Source organism: Chiloscyllium plagiosum, unplaced genomic scaffold (genome assembly GCF_037043375.1).
Source record: "Chiloscyllium plagiosum isolate Xiang-an unplaced genomic scaffold, Cpla_swu_hap1 HiC_scaffold_38, whole genome shotgun sequence".
NCBI lineage: Eukaryota > Metazoa > Chordata > Chondrichthyes > Orectolobiformes > Hemiscylliidae > Chiloscyllium > Chiloscyllium plagiosum.
The window spans coordinates 60,915,601-60,933,904 of record NW_028270176.1 but is presented as its reverse complement, the minus strand read 5'-3'; the positions used below and the strand labels follow the sequence as shown (position 1 = coordinate 60,933,904).

General features: G+C 51.3%; 1 long non-coding RNA gene across 1 annotated transcript in view; it reads left to right on the top strand.

Annotated features, from left to right (window-relative positions):
* The window catches only part of LOC148139537 (uncharacterized), a 165,985-nt gene that overhangs the window by 82,640 nt on the left and 65,041 nt on the right, over positions 1-18,304 (top strand). Inside the window, exon 2 of the long non-coding RNA XR_015753592.1 lies at positions 14,066-14,194. This is a non-coding gene — a long non-coding RNA (uncharacterized LOC148139537). The remainder of the gene's footprint in view (positions 1-14,065; positions 14,195-18,304) is intronic.

The following is an 18,304-nucleotide window of genomic DNA, read 5'->3' as shown; positions in this document are numbered from 1 at the left end:
GAGAGAGAGTGTGTGTCTGTGTGTGCATGAGAGAGAGTTTCTGTGTGTGAGAGAGTGTTTCTGTGAGAGAGAGAGTGTGTCTGCGTGTATGTGTGAGAGAGCGTGTCCATGTGTGTATTTGAGGGAGCGTATGTCTGTGCGTGTATGTGTGTGAGAGAGAAAGTGTGTGCTTGTGTGTGTTTGTGCGTGCGAGAGAGAGAGTTGTGCCTGTGTGTATGTGTTTGTGAGAGTGTGTGTGTGTGTATGTAAACGAGCCAATCTTATTGGGTGCCCGTGAATATAAAATCCAGCTGCTGTTTCAGATGAATTGGTCCTTGTGTCTCCAAAGACACAAAAGCTGCAAGAGTGACTTAACTGGGGGAAAGAGAGTGCTGTTCATTCCCGTGGGGATTTATCCAGTAAACCTTCCCCACACACTAACATCCCTCTGGCAATGCAGTGACTAGTCCTGCACACAGTGCCCCAGGTACAAACCAATGTAATGTCACCATAGCCTTACCAGAGCATGGGACAGCTCCTCATTACACAGCGGTGTCTGGTGGGGATTTAAACAGAGGGTCACCATGGCCCAGCTGAGGGGAGAGGTTGGGAAGGAGAGTCCTTCAGAGTAACTCTAGCTAGTGTGGTAAGCTAACTGCCCAGCCAACTGAGCTAACCAACCTCACTCCAGGGACGTGCCCTGTATAACCCACTCATAGCCAGCCTGCACCTCAATAGGAGCCAGGAGCAAGGCCATTCGGCCCCCACCCTAACCCAGAAGGGAGAGCACGGGAAGCTGATGAAGTAAACAAGCCTCTCCCATGTGGCCTTCTGAAATGGAGCTGGAGGACAGAGCACATCTGGCCTGCTGTTTGCTTCCCAGTGACTGGCCTGCTCCACCTGACAGTGAGAGACTGAGGGGAACCTCAAGGAGATTTCACTTCTCACTGAGAGGCTGCAACTCCAATCCAAATCAGGCTGGTTCCCTCCGAGACTCAGGGAAGAGGGCAGCCCTCTACAGATCAGGCCCTTGTGTCGTCCGAACCTCCAGTGTGGGCGCCAAGAGCTGGGAGGTAGTGTTAAGAACATAAGACCATCCGAAATAGGAACAGCAGACCATCCAGCCCCTCGAGCCTGCTCTGCTATTCAATAGGATCGTGGATGATTCAACATTCGATTTGGGAGCTGAAACTAGGACAATACAGAGACAGAGAATCAAATTATTCTGCCATGAGGAATCATCAAACAGGAGCTGGAACCAGAGAGAGGAAACACACACACACAGAGACACACACACATACACACACAAACACACATACACACACACACTTACACGCACACACTTACACGCACACACACACAAACACACACACACTTACACGCACACACACACAAACACACACAGACACACACACACACTTACACGCACACACACAGACACACACACATACACACACACTTACACGCACACACAGACACACACACATACACACACACACTTACACGCACACACACACACTTACACGCACACACACAGACACACACACACATACACACACACACTTGCACACACAGACACACACTCACATACACACACACTTACACGCACACACACAAACACACACACACACTTGCACATACACACACACTTACACGCACACACACACAGACACACACACGCGCGCACACACACACACATACGCACACACACACACATTGTGGGATTCAGGCCGCCTGTGAGAACGGGGAGAGACAAAGGAGCAAAATGCTAGAGAGGGATCTGATCCCACAGATTTCACTGCTTCCCTCTCTCTCTGCGGCTCTCATGTCTATTTCTGTGTTCCCAGTTCTCTCTCCCACATCTTTCCTTCAATCCCTATCTCTCAACATCCTTCACATCACTGCCCTGTTTACATTTCCTGGTAGATTGCCTTTTCCCCTTTGTCACCTCGCCAAGTTTTTTAGGAATGCTTATTTATTCAATCTTTCACAAAACCAACACCTTGCTCATCTCTCTCTGCACCTATCTCTCAGTTCTGTGGGATCTTGCTATTCTTGCCTGTACATCATTCTCACTGCATCGCAGCAGCGCGCCCCCCCCCCCACATCCCCACCACCACCCCACTCTCTCAGCTCTATCTCTCTGCTGTTGCAACTCCTCTCTCTCTCTCTCTCTCTGTCCTACATCACTCCCTGTCTTGTTGTCTGTCTGACCTTCTCTCCCTCTCTTTCTCTCCCATTTTCATGTTTTCATGTTGTATCTGTCTGACATTGTATTTCTCTTCCTGGAGATTCACACTCTCTCTCTTTCTCTCTCTCTGTCCTGCTCTCTCTCAGTTCTTCTCACTTCCTCTACCCCCCCCCCCCCCCCCCCCCGCCTGCCTGTCTTTCTCTTGTTCTCTCCCTCCCTCTCATTGTCTGTCCGTCCATCTCTCTTTCGCTCCTGTAGTTTCTCTCCCTTTTTCTTCCTGGACCCCTCTGCTCTATCCCAGTGACTGGCGAAGGGGCAATGGGAATAGTTTGCCTCAGTAGCTGGTCTCAACCAGGTTTTACCCCCACTGTGGGGAGGGGTAAGTGGAAGGAACATGAAGTACTTTTCTGAGTGAGTCTGAAATAGAGAAAAAGAGAAAGAGAAAGGGAGAGTGACAAAAAGAGAGAGACATGGAGAGAGTGGAGATGGAGAAAGTGGAGAGAGAGAAATGGGCAGTGAGAGTCAGGGAGGTAGAGTGAGAAAAGGACAGAGTGAGAGAGACAGGGAGAGAGAGAGAGTGAGAAGGACATATATGGAGGGAGAAGGGCATTGTGTGTACTTGGCGATGGTTTTAGAGTGGGATCTTGCTGTGCATTACAGCAGTGAGTCAAAAGGAGAGTTAGTCTCTACACTATGTCCTTCAGCCCAGGGGGTGTGAGCCTGCATGGGAAGGGGGAGAGTGGGAGACAAGGAGAGAATGGGACAGCCAGAGACTGGGGGAGGGTTTGATGGGGTTTTGGGGTTGGTGGAGAAAGGAGGGGCTGTTGTCAGAGAGAGATGGAGGAAGGGATAGCATGTGATGCAAAATCTGAGACAGGGTGGAGAAGAGGTCTCCACGGGAAGGATAGTCAATGAGGTCATTCAGGGGCCAATCCTGAGGATCCTGAACCGGACCAGGATCATTTAATGGGTCAGGGGGATGATGGGCAGAAAGGACTCCATCTGTGATGCAAACCGTCTATAATTTTGGGACTGGGATCTTGCTGTGCATTAAAATAGTCCCACGCCAGTCAGTCAACCCAGACTCATTTACCGGTGTGAGAAAGTGAGGACTGCAGATGCTGGAGAGTCAGAGTTACAAAGTGAGGAGCTGGAGAAGCCCAGCAGGTCAGCCAGGAGAGTCAATGGTTCAGGCCTGACCTGCTGGGCTTTTCCAGCTCCACACTTTTCCACTCAACTCCCTCTGCCCCAGGGAATGGGTCTCACAGCAATGTTGGGGGGGCAGCAAAATATTTGAGGGGGGCACAGTTGGTGAGGTAGATATTTTGGAGGGAAGGTATTTGGGGAAGGGGATAAATTTGGGAGGAGAGTGAAAATGAGGGGCAAATGTTTTTAGGGAGTTCAAAATTAGGTGAGCACGTTCAGGTCTGAAATAAAGAAAAAGAGAAAGGGAGGGTGAGAAAAAGAGAGAGAGGTAGAGAGAATGGGGATAGAGAAGGGGGATGAGAGAAAGATGGGGCAGAGACAGACAGTGAGAGGGAGGGTGTGAGAGAAAGGCAGATTGAGAGAAAGAGACAGACAGGGAGAGAGAAGTACAAAGAGAGAAGGGGAAGTCAGACTGAGAGAAACAGGCGTTGAAGCATGGACAGACTGAAGGGGGGACACTCAGTATTCCAGTTGGTTCCAGCTCCCCCTCTCTCAATGGGTTTTCACACTCCCTCTCTCCCATGCTCCTGGGGTTTCCTTCAGCTTGTCTCTCTCCCTCTCTCTCTCCCTCTCTCTGGGTGGTGAGCTGGTCTCTGTCCCTTGCCATGTTGGTCACCTCAGAAAGCCTCCAGAAAATTCAAGTGATCAGTCTGCAGGTGATCCCTGGTTTTGTTCATTTCTGGATGGTTTCCCAGAACTTTCTATACTTCTGGCCAATTCGGAGAATCAGTTAATAGTTTGAAGCGTTGCTGATCATTTGGATGTTAGTTTCTTTGTGTAGCAGGACCCGGTGCCTTCCTGTCTGGGCCCTCCTTTGTTTGGTGGAGACGTTGTTAGGGATATGTCTGCCCAGGGGAACTGTTGCTTTTTACATTATGCTGATGGGATAACCATCTGGCTGCTGTCTGGCTTTTGTGGTTTGGGAGTATAACTTGTCCAATATACCCAGCATCTCTTGGCTGTCTATCTGTGTTTTAGCAAGGAGGCCGCAACATTTCACCCATTCCCCCTCCCCCACCCAGTCTTTTGAATGGAAAGAAGCTTATACAATGAATTACAAACCTAATTTTAAAAGCTGGTTATGTTTGTTGTCAGAGTAGCCTGATGTTTGAGCGAAAGCCATTTTGTACATTGGTCAAACCGACTGTCATATGGCTGATAAGTGATATCATAGAATCCCTACAGAGCAGAAACAGGCCCTTCAGCCCATCGAGTCCACAATGACCCTCTGAAGAGAATGCAACTCAGATCCATCCCCTGATGATATCCCTGAAACCCTGCATTTCCCATGGCTATTCCAGCTAACCTGAATATCCCTCGACACTATGGGCAATCTGTCAAAAATGCCCACCATTGAACAGTGGGAGAAAACCCATGCAGATGCAGGGAGAATGTACAAACTCCACACAGACAGTCGCTCAAGAGTGGAATCAAACCCAGGTCTCTGGCGCTGTGAGGTAACAGTGCTAACCATTGAGTGACTGTGGCACTACTAACTGTTTCGACAAAACATATTCCGTTCTGAGAATCCATACAGAATTGGGATGCATAGCCAATATCCAGCGAGCAGAATAAATGCAAGGGAATGAGACCTGCTGGCTCAAACTCCTGGAATTCCCTCCCTAAGGACATTGTGGGTCTACCACCTGCAACAGTTCAAGGAGGCAGCTCACCACCAAAACCAGCTCCCGAGCAGCTACGGACAGGCAATCAATACTGGGCCCAGCCAGGAACACTCAAACGTTGCAAATGAATGAAACTAAGATGATCACCCGGGGAGTTCCATCTACCTTCCAGCCCCTGGGGGTGTGTCCAGGCATGATTCACCATGATCGTACCCATCTGTTGCAGCCTGCAATCCTAACCACCGCTATCCCGAGATATATCAAGGTGAGTGCGGTTCGGACCACAGCTTGATGTGAGAGGAGCCGAATTCGTTAATGACAGGCGGTGGGAATGCCGTGGTATGGCCTGTTCTTTCACATTTACCTAAGTGTGGTCCCTGTCAATGTCCCCTCTATCGCCACAGCATGTGGGCGGGAATCATGATGACCCATCCAAATACCTTTTTTAATATAATTCCGATACTTTCGACTTCAAAGATCCCCAGCCTAACTTTGTCACTTGGGATAATTGGAATCCCTCGCACCAAGCCCAGTGTCCCACCGAAAGTGTCCTTACAGCTGTTACTAACCCAGCCCTTGGTGAGCTGCTGTAACTGACAGTGAGACATGTTGGTGTGGGTGTTCTCCTGGAACAAATATTTCCGCTGTTTGTCACTAATCCGGGATGGGACTTTTCTCGAGCAGTGAGGACCGCTGCCTTCATTTCATCATGGATGCCCCTCCCTCACTGTTGTCACTCAGGGAGGGCTGAATGGCCTGGTGGACAAAGTCACATGGTGATTAATTTAATTTGTTTGTCAGCATCCAGTCCGTGTATGACAGACTGTCGGTCTATCTCATCCAAAAATGTATCTGGGTTTGAGACAGGATCAAACAGAGTGGCCTTTTTGGTGCTGCCAACCAGCTGGGTGGCTGGAATGGCTATTGTGTACGAAGTGAGACCATCAGCTGTCTGACACTGTGTAACCAGAGGGTTCATGGAATCTGGGTCCGTCTGTGGGTCAGCGCTGGGGGCAAAAGGAGCAGTTAGCTGGGAGAAAGGCAGTGGGAGTTCCCATCTGAGGGCGGGTGTGGATGTGTCAGTGTGGAGCCTGTCATTACCTCCCTGGGGAGGTAGAATCCCAAAGGCACACACTATCCCATTCTGGAAGGAGCCCTTGTTCCCTAGGGATTGTATTTGCTCCTGGTACCTCCTGCTCGGGCCTGATGTGTGTTGCTCCGTGTTGCAGGTGTACAGGACCCATGCAGCTGCTTGGTGCTCCCTACACTGTCCTTCCAGATTGTCAATGTAACCTGAGGCTGCTTCCCCATCCGCAGAGACCCTCCTTTCACTGGATTGGGCTCTTCCCAATTGTAACTGGAGTAGTCCCATGTGGGTGAGATTTTCCTGCAACCTTCTGTCCTGCTCATTGTGTAGGAGACCTAGCTCTGTCACAGCCTGTAGGTTTCCCTGGGGTGACCGGATTCCAGCTGCCTTATCCCAGCCGGGGATCCTCCAGGCTATCAGCAGTGGAGTGAGCTTTCCAGCTTCCATCCCCAGTTCTCTATGGGCTTCTCACCACAGCTCCTGTGCCAGGAATCCTTCACTGCAAGGCCAGGCTGGCTTCCTGCCCAATTCTGCAGGACTGTTTCACGTTTGTACCGGCTTGTGTTCGTGTTGCTTTGGCTGCTTCTGTATTATGGGACACCTGTGTATACTCATAGAGTCATAGAGTTCTACAGCACAGAGACAGGCTCTTTGGTCCAAACTGGTCCATCCACACTAATCCCGTTTCCCTGCACTTGACCCATATCCTTCCAATACGATCCTTTCTATGTATTTGTCCAAGTGCCTTTTAAATGTTATTAAATGTATACCCCTTGACCACTCGCGCGGGTAATTCATTCCGTATGTGTATACACTCTGGGTAAAAACGTTGTCCCCCAGGTTCCCTTTTAATCTTTCCCCTTTCACCTTAAACTGATGCCCTTTCGTCCTCGATTCCCCAAGCCTTGGATAAAGACTGAGTGCATTCACCCTACCTATGCCTCCCTTGATCTTATACACCTCTATAAGGACACCCCTCAGTCTCCTACACACGAGAGAAAATGTCCTTGCTTGTCCAACCTCTCTCGATAACCGTCTCGTTGAGTTCTGGCAATATCCTTGTAAATTCCTTCTGCACTCTTTTCACTTTAATAACATCCTTTGTATAGCAAGGTGGCCAAAACTGAACACAATATTCCAAGTGCGGCCTCACCAACATCCTGCACAACTACAACATAACTTTCCAACTTCGATATTCCATGCCCTGACTGATGAAGGGCTAATTGTGCCAAAAGCCTTCTTCACTGCCCAGTCTACCTGTGACTCCCCTCTCAGAGAACCGTAAACCTGGAATTCAAGGTCCCTCTGTTCCACTGGACTCCTTCAGGCCCTACCATTCACCACGAAACCCCGTCTTGATTTTACTTTCCAAAATGCTCGATCTCGTCCTTGTCTGTATTAACCTCCATTTGCCATTTCTCAGCCCAATTCCCCAGCTGATCAAGGCCCTGTTGCAATTGCTGAGAACCTTCCTCACTTATTTTAGTGTAATCTGCAAACTTTCTAATCATGCCTTAAACATCCTCGTCCAAATCATTGATCTAGATAGCAAACAGCAATGGGCCTAGCACTGACCAGCTCAGTGGCTCAGTGGTTAGCATTGTTGCCTTACAGCACCGTGGATCTGGGTTCAATTCCAACCTCACAGGATGGTCTGCGTGGGTTAAATCCTGTTAGGGTTAGTTTCCTACAGTATGGAAAGAGGCCATTTGGCCCAACAAGTCCACATTGACCTGCCGAAGAGTAACTCACCCAGAGCCATTCTCCCTACCTAATACTAAACTTGGAAGAAGGCACCGAGCACTATGGACAATTTAGCGTGGCCAATTCATCTGACCTGCGCATTTTTGGATTGTGGGAGGAAACTGGAGCACCCGGAGTAAACACACGCAGACACAGGGAGAATGTGCAAACTCCACACAGACAGTTACCCGAGGCTGGGTTCAAACCCGGGTCCCTGGCACTGTGATGCAGCAGTGCCAAGCACTGAGCCACCATGCCACACCAACTGAGTTTCTATGTTCTCCCCATGTCTGTGTGGGTTCCCTCTCGGTGCTCCGGTTTCCTCCCACAACCCAAAGATGTGCAGGTCAGGTAAATTGGCCATGCTTAATTGCCAATGGCGTTCATGGATGTGTAAGTACGTTGCATTAGTCAAGGATAAATGTAGAGTAACAGGGTAGGGGAATGGGTTTGGGTGGAATAATCTTCAGAGGGCCAGAGGACCTGTTGGGCCAAAGGGCCTGTTTCCACAGAGGAGGGATTCTATGATTCTATGACCGCTGATGCACACCACTAGTCCCAGGCCTCCAGTCTGACTGTTACCCTCTGCTTCCTACCATCAAGCCAATTGTGTATCCAGTTTACCAATGCCCCCTGGATTCCATGCGATCAAACCTTTCGTGGGGGAGTGGTGAGTGCAGAGTTGTGTTAGTATCACTAAGGAAGGGGGAGATTGCAGTGCTGGGCAGTGATCAGTCAGGAAGGGGGCGATTAGTTTATTATGTCCACATCAGTCACGGAGTGTTTGATTCAGTGATGTATCGGGATCAGTCAGTGAGGGGGTGAATTTAGTGTGGGGTAGGGTTCAGTCAGGGAGGGGGTGAGTGCCGTGTTGGGTAGGGGTCAGTCAGGGAGGGGGTGAGTGCAGTGTTGGGTAGGGATCAGTCAGGGAGGAGGTGAGTGCAGTGTTGGGTAGGGATCAGTCAGGGAGGGGGTGATTGCAGTGTTGGGTAGGGATCAGTCAGGGAGGGGGTGAGTGCAGTGTTGGGTAGGGATCAGTCAGGGAGGGGGAGATTGCAGTGTTGGGTAGGGATCAGTCAGGGAGGGGGTGAGTGCAGTGTTGGGTAGGGATCAGTCAGGGAGGGGGTGAGTGCAGTGTTGGGTAGGGATCAGTCAGGGAGGGGGTGGGTGCAGTGTTGGGTAGGGATCAGTCAGGGAGGGGGTGATTGCAGTGTTGGGTAGGGATCAGTCAGGGAGGGGGTGGGTGCAGTGTTGGGTAGGGATCAGTCAGGGAGGGGGTGAGTGCAGTGTTGGGTAGGGATCAGTCAGGGAGGGGGTGAGTGCAGTGTTGGGTAGGGGTCAGTCAGGGAGGGGGTGAGTGCAGTGTTGGGTAGGGGTCAGTCAGGGAGGGGGTGAGTGCAGTGTTGGGTAGAGATCAGTCAGGGAGGGGGTGAGTGCAGTGTTGGGTAGAGATCAGTTAGGGAGGTGGAGATTCCAGTGTTGGGTCGGGATCAGTCAGGAATGGGGGTGAGTGCAGGGTTGGGTAGGGGTCAGAGAGGGAGGGGAAAAAGTCTGCTGATGCTGGAGATCAGAGCTGAAAATGGGTTGCTGGAACAGCGCAGCAGGTCAGGCAACATCCAGGGAACAGGAGAATCGACGTTTCGGGCATAAGCCTTTCTTCAGGAAGAAGGGCTTCCTGAAGAAGGGCTTATGCACGAAACGTCGATTCTCCTGTTCCCTGGATGTTGCCTGACCTGCTGCGCTGTTCCAGCAACCCATTTTCAGATCAGAGAGAGAGGGGGTGATTGCAGTGTTGGGTAGGAATCAGTCAGGGTTGGGGAGATTGCAGTGTTGGGAAGGGATCTGTCAGGGAGGGGGAGATTGCAGTGTTGGGAATGGGTCAGTCAGGGAGGGGGAGATTGCCGTGTTGGGAATGGGTCAGTCAGGGAGGGGGAGATTGCAGTGTTGTGTAGGGATCAGTCAGGGTGGGGGTGAGTGCAGTGTTGGGTAGGGATCAGTCAGGGAGGGGGTGAGTGCAGTGTTGGGTAGGTATCAGTCAGGGAGGGGGTGAGTGCAGTGTTGGGTAGGGATCAGGCAGGGAGGGGGAGAGTGCCGTGTTGGGTAGGGATCAGTCAGGGAGGGTGTGAGTGCAGTGTTGGGAATGGGTCAGTCAGGGAGGGGGAGATTGCAGTGTTGGGTAGGGATCAGACAGGGAGGGGGTGAGTGCAGTGTTGGGTAGGGATCAGACAGGGAGGGGGAGATTGCAGTGTTGGGTAGGGATCAGTCAGGGAGGGGGAGATTACAGTGTTGGGTAGGGATCAGTCAGGGAGGGGGAGATTACAGTGTTGGGTAGGGATCAGTCAGGGAGGGGGTGTGTGCAGTGTTGGGTAGGGATCAGTCAGGGAGGGGGAGATTACAGTGTTGGGTAGGGATCAGTCAGGGAGGGGGAGATTGCAGTGTTAGGTAGGGATCAGTCAGGGAGGGGGTGAGTGCAGTGTTGGGTAGGGATCAGTCAGGGAGGGGGTGAGTGCAGTGTTGGGTAGGGGTCAGTCAGGGAGGGGGTGAGTGCAGTGTTGGGTAGGGATCAGTCAGGGAGGGGGAGATTACAGTGTTGGGTAGGGATCAGTCAGGGAGGGGGTGAGTGCAGTGTTGGGTAGGGATCAGTCAGGGAGGGGGAGATTACAGTGTTGGGTAGGGATCAGTCAGGGAGGGGGAGATTACAGTGTTGGGTAGGGATCAGTCAGGGAGGGGGTGAGTGCAGTGTTGGGTAGGGATCAGTCACGGCTGGGGTGATTATTGTGCTGCGCAGTGATCTGTCAGGGAAGGGGAGATTGTATTGTTGGGTCGGGATCAGGCAGGGAGGGGGTGATTGCAGTGTTGGGTAGGGATAGATTGGAAAGCAGGATGGCAAAAAGTGTACATGTGATTGTTTTGTCAATTAGGGCTAAGGAGAATTCAAAGAGCTTTTACAAATACATGAAGGCCAAAGGGTCACTGGGGAGAGAATAGGGCCCCCGCCCCCCCCCCCCCCCCCCCCCGAAAGATCAAGATCGCCTGCACGTGGAGCTGTTGGAAATTGGGAAAATACTGAACAAGTATTTCTTGTAGACAAGGACATGGAAGGTATAGAATTGAATGATGGTTTGGGAAATAATTTTGGGAAATAAATCTTGCAAAATGTCCACATTACAGAGGAGGAGGTGCTGGATGTCTTGAAACATATAAAGGTGGATAAATTGACAGGGCCTTATCAGGTATACTCTCAATCTCTGTGGCAAGCTAGAGAAGTGATTGCTGAGCCCCTTGCTGAAATATTTGTATCATCGATAGACACATGTGAGGTGCCAGAAGACTGGAGGTTGGGTTAATGTGGTGCCACTGTTTAAGACGGGTGGTCAGGAAAGCCAGGGAACTACAGACTGGTTTGCCTGACGTCAGTCGTCGGCACGTTGAAGGCCGGATACATGAGGGACAAGAGTTGGTGTGTTTAGAAAGGCAATGTCTAATTGGGGATAGTCAGCATTGCTTTGTTCGTGGGAAATCATGTCTCAAGGTATTGAGTTTTTTGAAGAAGTAACAAAAGGATTGATGAGGGCAGAGCGGTGGGTGTGAGTGATATGGGCTTCAGTAAGGTATTCGAAAAGTTTCCACATGGGAGCTTGGACAGCAAGGATAGATCTCATGGAATACAGGGAAAACCAGCCATTTGGATACAGAACTGGCACGAAGGCAGACGACAGAGGGTGGTTGTGGAGGGTTGTTTTTTCAGACTGGAGACCTGTGACCAGTGGAGTGCCACAAGGATCGGTGCTGCGTCCACTACTTTCCATTAATTATATAAATGATTTGGATGTGAACATAGCAGGTATAGTTAGTAAGTTGGCAGGTGACACCAAAATTGGAGGTGTAGTGGAAAGTGAAGAATGTTCCTTCACATTACAACGGGATGGTGAACTGGTGGGCCAATGGGCTGAGGAGTGGCAGATGGAGCTTCATTTAGATAAATGGATGGTGCTGCATTCTGAGAAAGCAACTCTTCGCAGGATTTATACACTTACTTTTAAGGTTCCAGGAAGTGTTTCTGAACAAAGAGACCTTGGAGTGCAGGTTCATTGTTCCTTGAAAGGAGAATTGTGGGTCGATAGGATAGTGAAGACGGTGTTTGGTATGCTTGTGTTTACTGATCTGTGCATTGAGTAGAGGAGTTGGGAGGTCATGTTGTGGCTGTACAGGACATTGGATAAACCAGTGTTGGAATATTGCATGAAATTCTTGTCTCCTCCCTATTGGAAGGATATTGTGTAAATTGAAAGGGTTCAGAAAAGATTTACAAAGATGCTGACAGGATTGGAGGATTTGAGCTACAGGAAGAGGTTAAATGGGCTGGGGCTGTTTTCCCTGGAATGTCTGAGGCTGAGGGGTATCCATATGGAGGTTTATAAAGCCATGAGAGGCATGGTTAGGATGAACAGTCAATGTCTTTTCCCTGGGGTGGTGTAGTCCAGAACTGCAGTGCCTAGGTTCAGGATGAGAGGGGAAAGATATAAAAGGAATGTAAGGGACAATGTTTTGATGTGGAGCGTGTTGATTGTATGGAATGACCTGCCAGATGAAGTGGTGGAGACTGGTACAATTACTGCATTTAAAAGGCATCTGGATGGGTACACGAACAGGAAGGATGGAGAGGGATTTGGGCCAAGTGCTGGCAAATGTGACGAGATTATGTTAGGGTATGTGGGTGGCGTGGATGAGTTGGACCGAAGGCCCTGATTCTGTGCTGTACATCTCTATGACTGTGAATGTTTTCCACTGTCCATTTACAGCCATACACTTCACTGTTTCCCCTGTTTAACTTGGTCAGTTCTCCTCTCAAACACATGTCAATGGCTTTGGTTGTGATTGTAGGGTGTGCTTTTTAGTCACTTTAAAAATCCATCATCTCACTGAATTCCACTATACTGCAATTTCCCCGAGGATATCTCAATGTGACATTACTCCTTCCCTCAGCGTCATCAGCGAACGGTCGATCTGAGATAGTCACGTCCCTGGCCATTTGCACAACGTGTTATTCAAACAAACACTGACACAAACAAAGAGGAGTTTGGAGAACATCACTTTAGCCAATGTGACTGTCCCAGATTATACAAAGACTGAAGTCTCCCAAAATGGTCACAGTGCCTTTGCAGTACACAGGAATTCATTGGAATGTGTAACAGGGTTGAGCAATGAAATGCTATTAGGCAGCCTCTAAACTTTTCTCCTGCTTGTGTTTTTGACACGTGCTACCAAGAATCTGCATTCAGGCTGATTCAGCTGCATAATCTGGGGCCAAATGCTTTCTCTGTAATGCCTTTGTTACCCATTACTGTCAGGGTTACCCATCCTGCACTCCCTGAGACCCCTCAAGGAGGTGGACAATAGAATATTCATGTTCCACCTTTTGTTCACCCTGTCACTACTAAATCGCATTTATCTCTGTGCCACAGTCCATCCACCTTATTGCAGAGACTTTATCCAGTCCAAAAAAGAACATTACGACTGACTCTTTCCATAATTTCTTGTCACAGTCCAATTCACTGATGTACAGTTTCAGTTAAACTCTGTCTCTTCCTGTTCCTTTCTGCTTGTCTTCAGCTACATCGCCATTTCTGTTTGGAGTTGGAAAGCTCCTTTCACCTGAACCCTGGCCCTGCATCCTCTCTGTCAGTTTAAAGTCCTGTACATAGAGTCAACCCCACTGCTCTGGGTCTGGATCATGTGTAGGCCAGACCCGCTGCCTATAACAGATTTCCCTCCTGAAAGGATTAAGCAGTTAGATGGGTTATACTGGACACCGGCATTAACATCTGGATGAACAGTCAGGGGAGAATAGCACGAGGCCATCACCTGTCCCACTGGTAGTTCACCCGTCAGTGAGTACTCATCCCAGTGCACCATGAATCACAACCCTTTCATCATGACCATTGTGTGATCCTGATACCTTCCTGCACTCTGGTGATATCACTCAGTCTCTCTCCATGTGGTATCCCTTACTGTGTGGGTCTAATTGCTGCCTCTGTCAACATCTCTCACTCTTGCAGCTACTCCAGATCCTGAGCAAACAGAATTCTCCATTCCAGAGAGACGCAGCAGCACAGGCCAGGGATGGAGACTGGGATTTTCCAGGTCTCTGTGGGACTCAGTGCCATTCTCCATGTGTAACCCTGACTGCATCAGTCTAATTTCCCATTCTGTCTATTTCTCTGTCTCCCGTAGGTACTCAGGATGTTCCTGTCTCAGCCGAATTCCTAACTCCTGTCTCGTCCATAACCACATCAAAGACGGTTGGTCAGCCAGAGAGAGATGGAGAGAGAGATCTGGAGCCTTCAGTAAATCCTGCAGCCGGTAAGATCACTCACAGTAAACAGCACAGGCAGTGGTTAGTGACCTTCTGTATTCAGACCCGGAAGACAGGATATAGACACAGAGCTGTGTAAGGAACAGTGACATTCTAGGCTTCATTCCCACCATCTTGTGAGGGACCTGCTTTCACCCTGAGACATCTCTCTCTGACTCTCTCTCTCTCTCCCTCTCTCTCACCCCCTCACCCTCATTCTCTCTTTCTCACCCTCTCATTCTCTCTCACCCCCTCACTCACTTTCCACCAAAACTCTCTCTCTCACCCGACTTCTCTCTCCCTCCCGTCCCTCTCTCTCTCATCCCTCTGTCACTGGATTGCCCTCTATCTCTCCCTATCACGCTCTGCCTCCTCTCTATCTATCTTCCTCTCTCTCTCTCGCTCTCTCTCTCGTCCCCTTCTCGTGCGCCTGTCGCTCTCAGACTCTCTGTCTCATTTCCATCTCCTCCCTCACGATCATTTGCACCTCTGTCTCTCTCTCTCTCTTGCCCCCCTCCTTGCCCTCTCTCTCTCTCTCGTTCGCCCCCTCTCTCGCTCTCTCGCCCCACTCTCTTGCTCGCCCCTCTCTCTCACCTCTCTCTGACACCCTCTCACTCTCAACCCCTCTCGCTCACACCCCCTCGCACTCTCAACCCATCTCTCTCACCTCTCTCTCCCTGCCTCTCACTCTCTTCCCCTCTCTGTCTGCCCCTCTCGTGCTCTCTTCCACCCTCTCACTCCACCTCTCTCACTCACCCCTCTCTCTCTTTCTCTCCCCCACCCCTCTCTCCCCTCTCCCCTTCTCTCCCCCCTCTCTCACCCCTTTCCCTCACCCCCTCGCTCTCATTCCCCCTCTCACCATCTCCCCTCTCTCTCCCTCCTCTCTCTTCCTCCTCTCTCTCCCTCCTCTTTCTCCCTCCTCTCTCACCCCCTTGCTCTCAACCCCCCCTCGGCCCTCCCCTTTCTCTCCCCCCTCTCTCTCTCTCTCTCTCCCTCTCTCCCCCTCTCACCTCTCTCCATCCCCCTTCCCTCCCCTTCCTCTCTCTCCCCTCTCTCCCCTCTCTCTCTCCCTCTCTCTCACACACCTCTGTCACACCCCCCTCTCCCCCTCTCTCATCCCCTTCCCCACCCCTCTCTCCCCACTCTCTCTGGCCTCTCTCACCCCTCTCTCGCCCCCCTCTCTCCACCTCTCACATCCCCATCCCCCCTCTCTCCACCTCTCCACACTACCACACTCTCTCCCCCACTTTCACTCCCGCACTCTCTCTCATCCCTTCTCTTCTTTCTCACTCGCTCTCTCTCCCACCCCGATCTCTCATCCACCCTCTCACTATCACCCTCTCACCCCTCACTCTCTTTCCACTTATTCTCTCTTACTCCCTCTCTCACCCCGTCTCTCAGGCCTCTCTCTCACCTTCTCGCTCACCCTGTCTCTCTCAGCCTGTCTCTCTCTATCCCCCTCTCCTCCTCACCCACTTTCTCTTCCACTCTGATCTCTCTCACACCCTCTCTCTCTCTCTCACCCCCCTCTCTCTCACCCTTCTCTCTCCCTTACCTCTCTCTCTCTCACCTCTCTCTAACCCTCTCTCTCTCTCACCCCTTCTCTCTCAGCCCTCTCTCTCTCTCTCTCTCAGCCCCCCTCTCTCCCCAATCTCTCCCACCCAGATCTCTCTCAAACACCCTCTCTCTCACCCTTCTCCCTCTCTCACCCTCTCTCTCACTCACCCCTGCTCTCTCATCCCCGCTCTCATCCCCCTCTCTCAGCCCTCTCTCTCTCAGCCCCCCTCTCTCTCCCTCCCCAATCTCTCCCAACCTGATCTCTCTCAACCCTCTCTCTCTTTCACCTCTCTCTCCCTTAACCCTCTCTCTCTCTCACACCTCTCTCACACTCACCCTCTCGCTCACCTTTTCTCTCTCAGCCCCTCTCTCTCAAGCCCTCTCTCTCTCACCCCTCACTCTCTTTCACCCCTCTCTCTCTTACATCTCTCTCTCACCCCCTCTCTCTCTTACCCCTCTCTCTCACCCTCTCTCTTTCAGCCTGTCTCTCTGTCATCCCCTGTCTCTTTCTCACCGGCTCTCTCTTCCACCCCGATCTCTCTCACGCCCCGTCGCTCTCTCACCCCTCTCTTTCTCACCGCTCTCTCCCTCACCCTCTATCTCTCACCCCCTCTCTTTCACTGTCTCTCTCTGTCAGTCTGTCTCTCTCTCACCCCCTGTCTATTTCACACCCGCTCTCTCTTCCACCGCGATCTCTCTCACATACCCTCTCACCTTCACCCCTCTCTCTCTCTCCCCCTCTCTCTCACCGCTCTCTCTCACCCTTCTCTCTATCATCCCTCTCTTTCGCACTGCCTCTCTCTCAGCCCCTGTCTCTCCCCCAGTCTCTCCCACCCTGATCTCTCTCTCAGCCCCCTCACTCTCACCCTCTCTCTCTCTCTCATCCCTCTCTCTGATCCCACTCTCTCTCACCCATCTCTCTCACCCTCTCTTTCTCACGCCTCTCTCTCACCCTCACTCTCTCAGGCCCTCTCTCTCTCTCACCATTCTCTCTCTCACCCCTCTTTCTCTCACCCTTCTCTCTCGTACCTGTCTCTCTCTCTCACACTTCTCTCTCTCAGCCCCTCTCTCTCTCTCCAGTCTCTCCCACCCTGATCTCTCTCAACCCCTCTCACTCTCCCCCACTCTCTACACCCCTCTCTCTCTCACCCTTTATCTCTCACCCTCTCTCTCTTACCACTCTCTCACACCTCTCTCTCTCAGCCTGTCTCTCTGTCACCCCTGTCTCTTTCTCACCCGCTCTCTCTTCCACCCCGATCTCTCTCATACCCCCTCACACTCCTCTCTCTCTCACTCTGTCTCTTAACCCTCTCTCACACCACCTCTCTCACACCCCCTCTCTCATACACCCTCTCTCTCTTACCCATCTCTCTCACCCTCTCTCTCTCACCCCTTCCCTGTCTCCCCCTCTCTCACCCCTCTCTCTCACCCTCTCTGTCTCTCTCACCCCTCTCTCTCTCACCCCCTTTCTCTCACAAACCTCACTCAACCCCCTCTCACTCTCACATCCCTCTCTCTCTTACCCTCTCTCTCTTACCTCTCTCTCTCACCCCATCTTTCCCACACTCTTTCACACCCCCTCTCTCTCAGGCCCTCTCTTTCAGCCCCTCTCTCTCTCACCACGCTCTCTGTCCCTCACCTCTCTCTCTCAACCTCTTCTCTCTGACACACCACTCTCTCTCTCACCCTCTTTCTCTCACCCCTCTCTCTATCACCCTCTCTCTCACCCCTCTTTTCACCCCTCTCTCTCACCTCTCTCTCTCACCCTTTCTCTCTCACCCTCTCTCTCAGCTCCTCTCACTCTCACCCTCTCTCTCTCATCACTCTCTCTCTGATCACTCTCTCTCTCACACACCTCTCTCTCATAAACCTCTCTCTCACCCTTTGTCTCTCACCCTTATCTCTCACCCTCACTCTCTCAGGTCCTCTCTCTCACCCTTCTCTCTCTTACCCGTCTCTCTCTCTCACACTTCTCTCTCTCAGCCTCTCTCTCTCACACTTTCTCTCTCACCCTCTCTTTCGCAGCCCCTCTCTCTCTCCCCCGGTCTCTCTCACCTGATCTCTCTCTCAGACCCTCTCACTCTCCCCCACTCTCTCTCACCCCTCTTTCTCTCACCCTTTCCCTCTCACCCTCTCTCACTCACCCCTCTCTCTCTCACCCCCTTTCTCTCACAAACCTCTCTCAAACCCCTCTCACACTCACATCCCTCTCTCTCTCATCCTCTCTCTCTCACCTCTCTCTCTCACCCCATCTTTCTCACACTCTTTCACACCCCCTCTCTCTCAGTCCCTCTCTTTCAGCCCCTCTCTCTCACCACCCTCTCTGTCCCTCACCTCTCTCTCTCAACCTCTTCTCTCTCACACCCCACTCTCTCTATCACCCTCTCTCTCTCACCCTTCTCTCTATCATCCTCTCTCTGTCACCTCTCTCTCTCACCCTCTCTCTCAGCCCCTATCACTCTCACCCTCTCTCTCTCATCACTCTCTCTCTGATCCCTCTCTCTCACACACACACCTCTCTCTCACACACCTCTCTCTCACCCTTTGTCTCTCACCCCTAT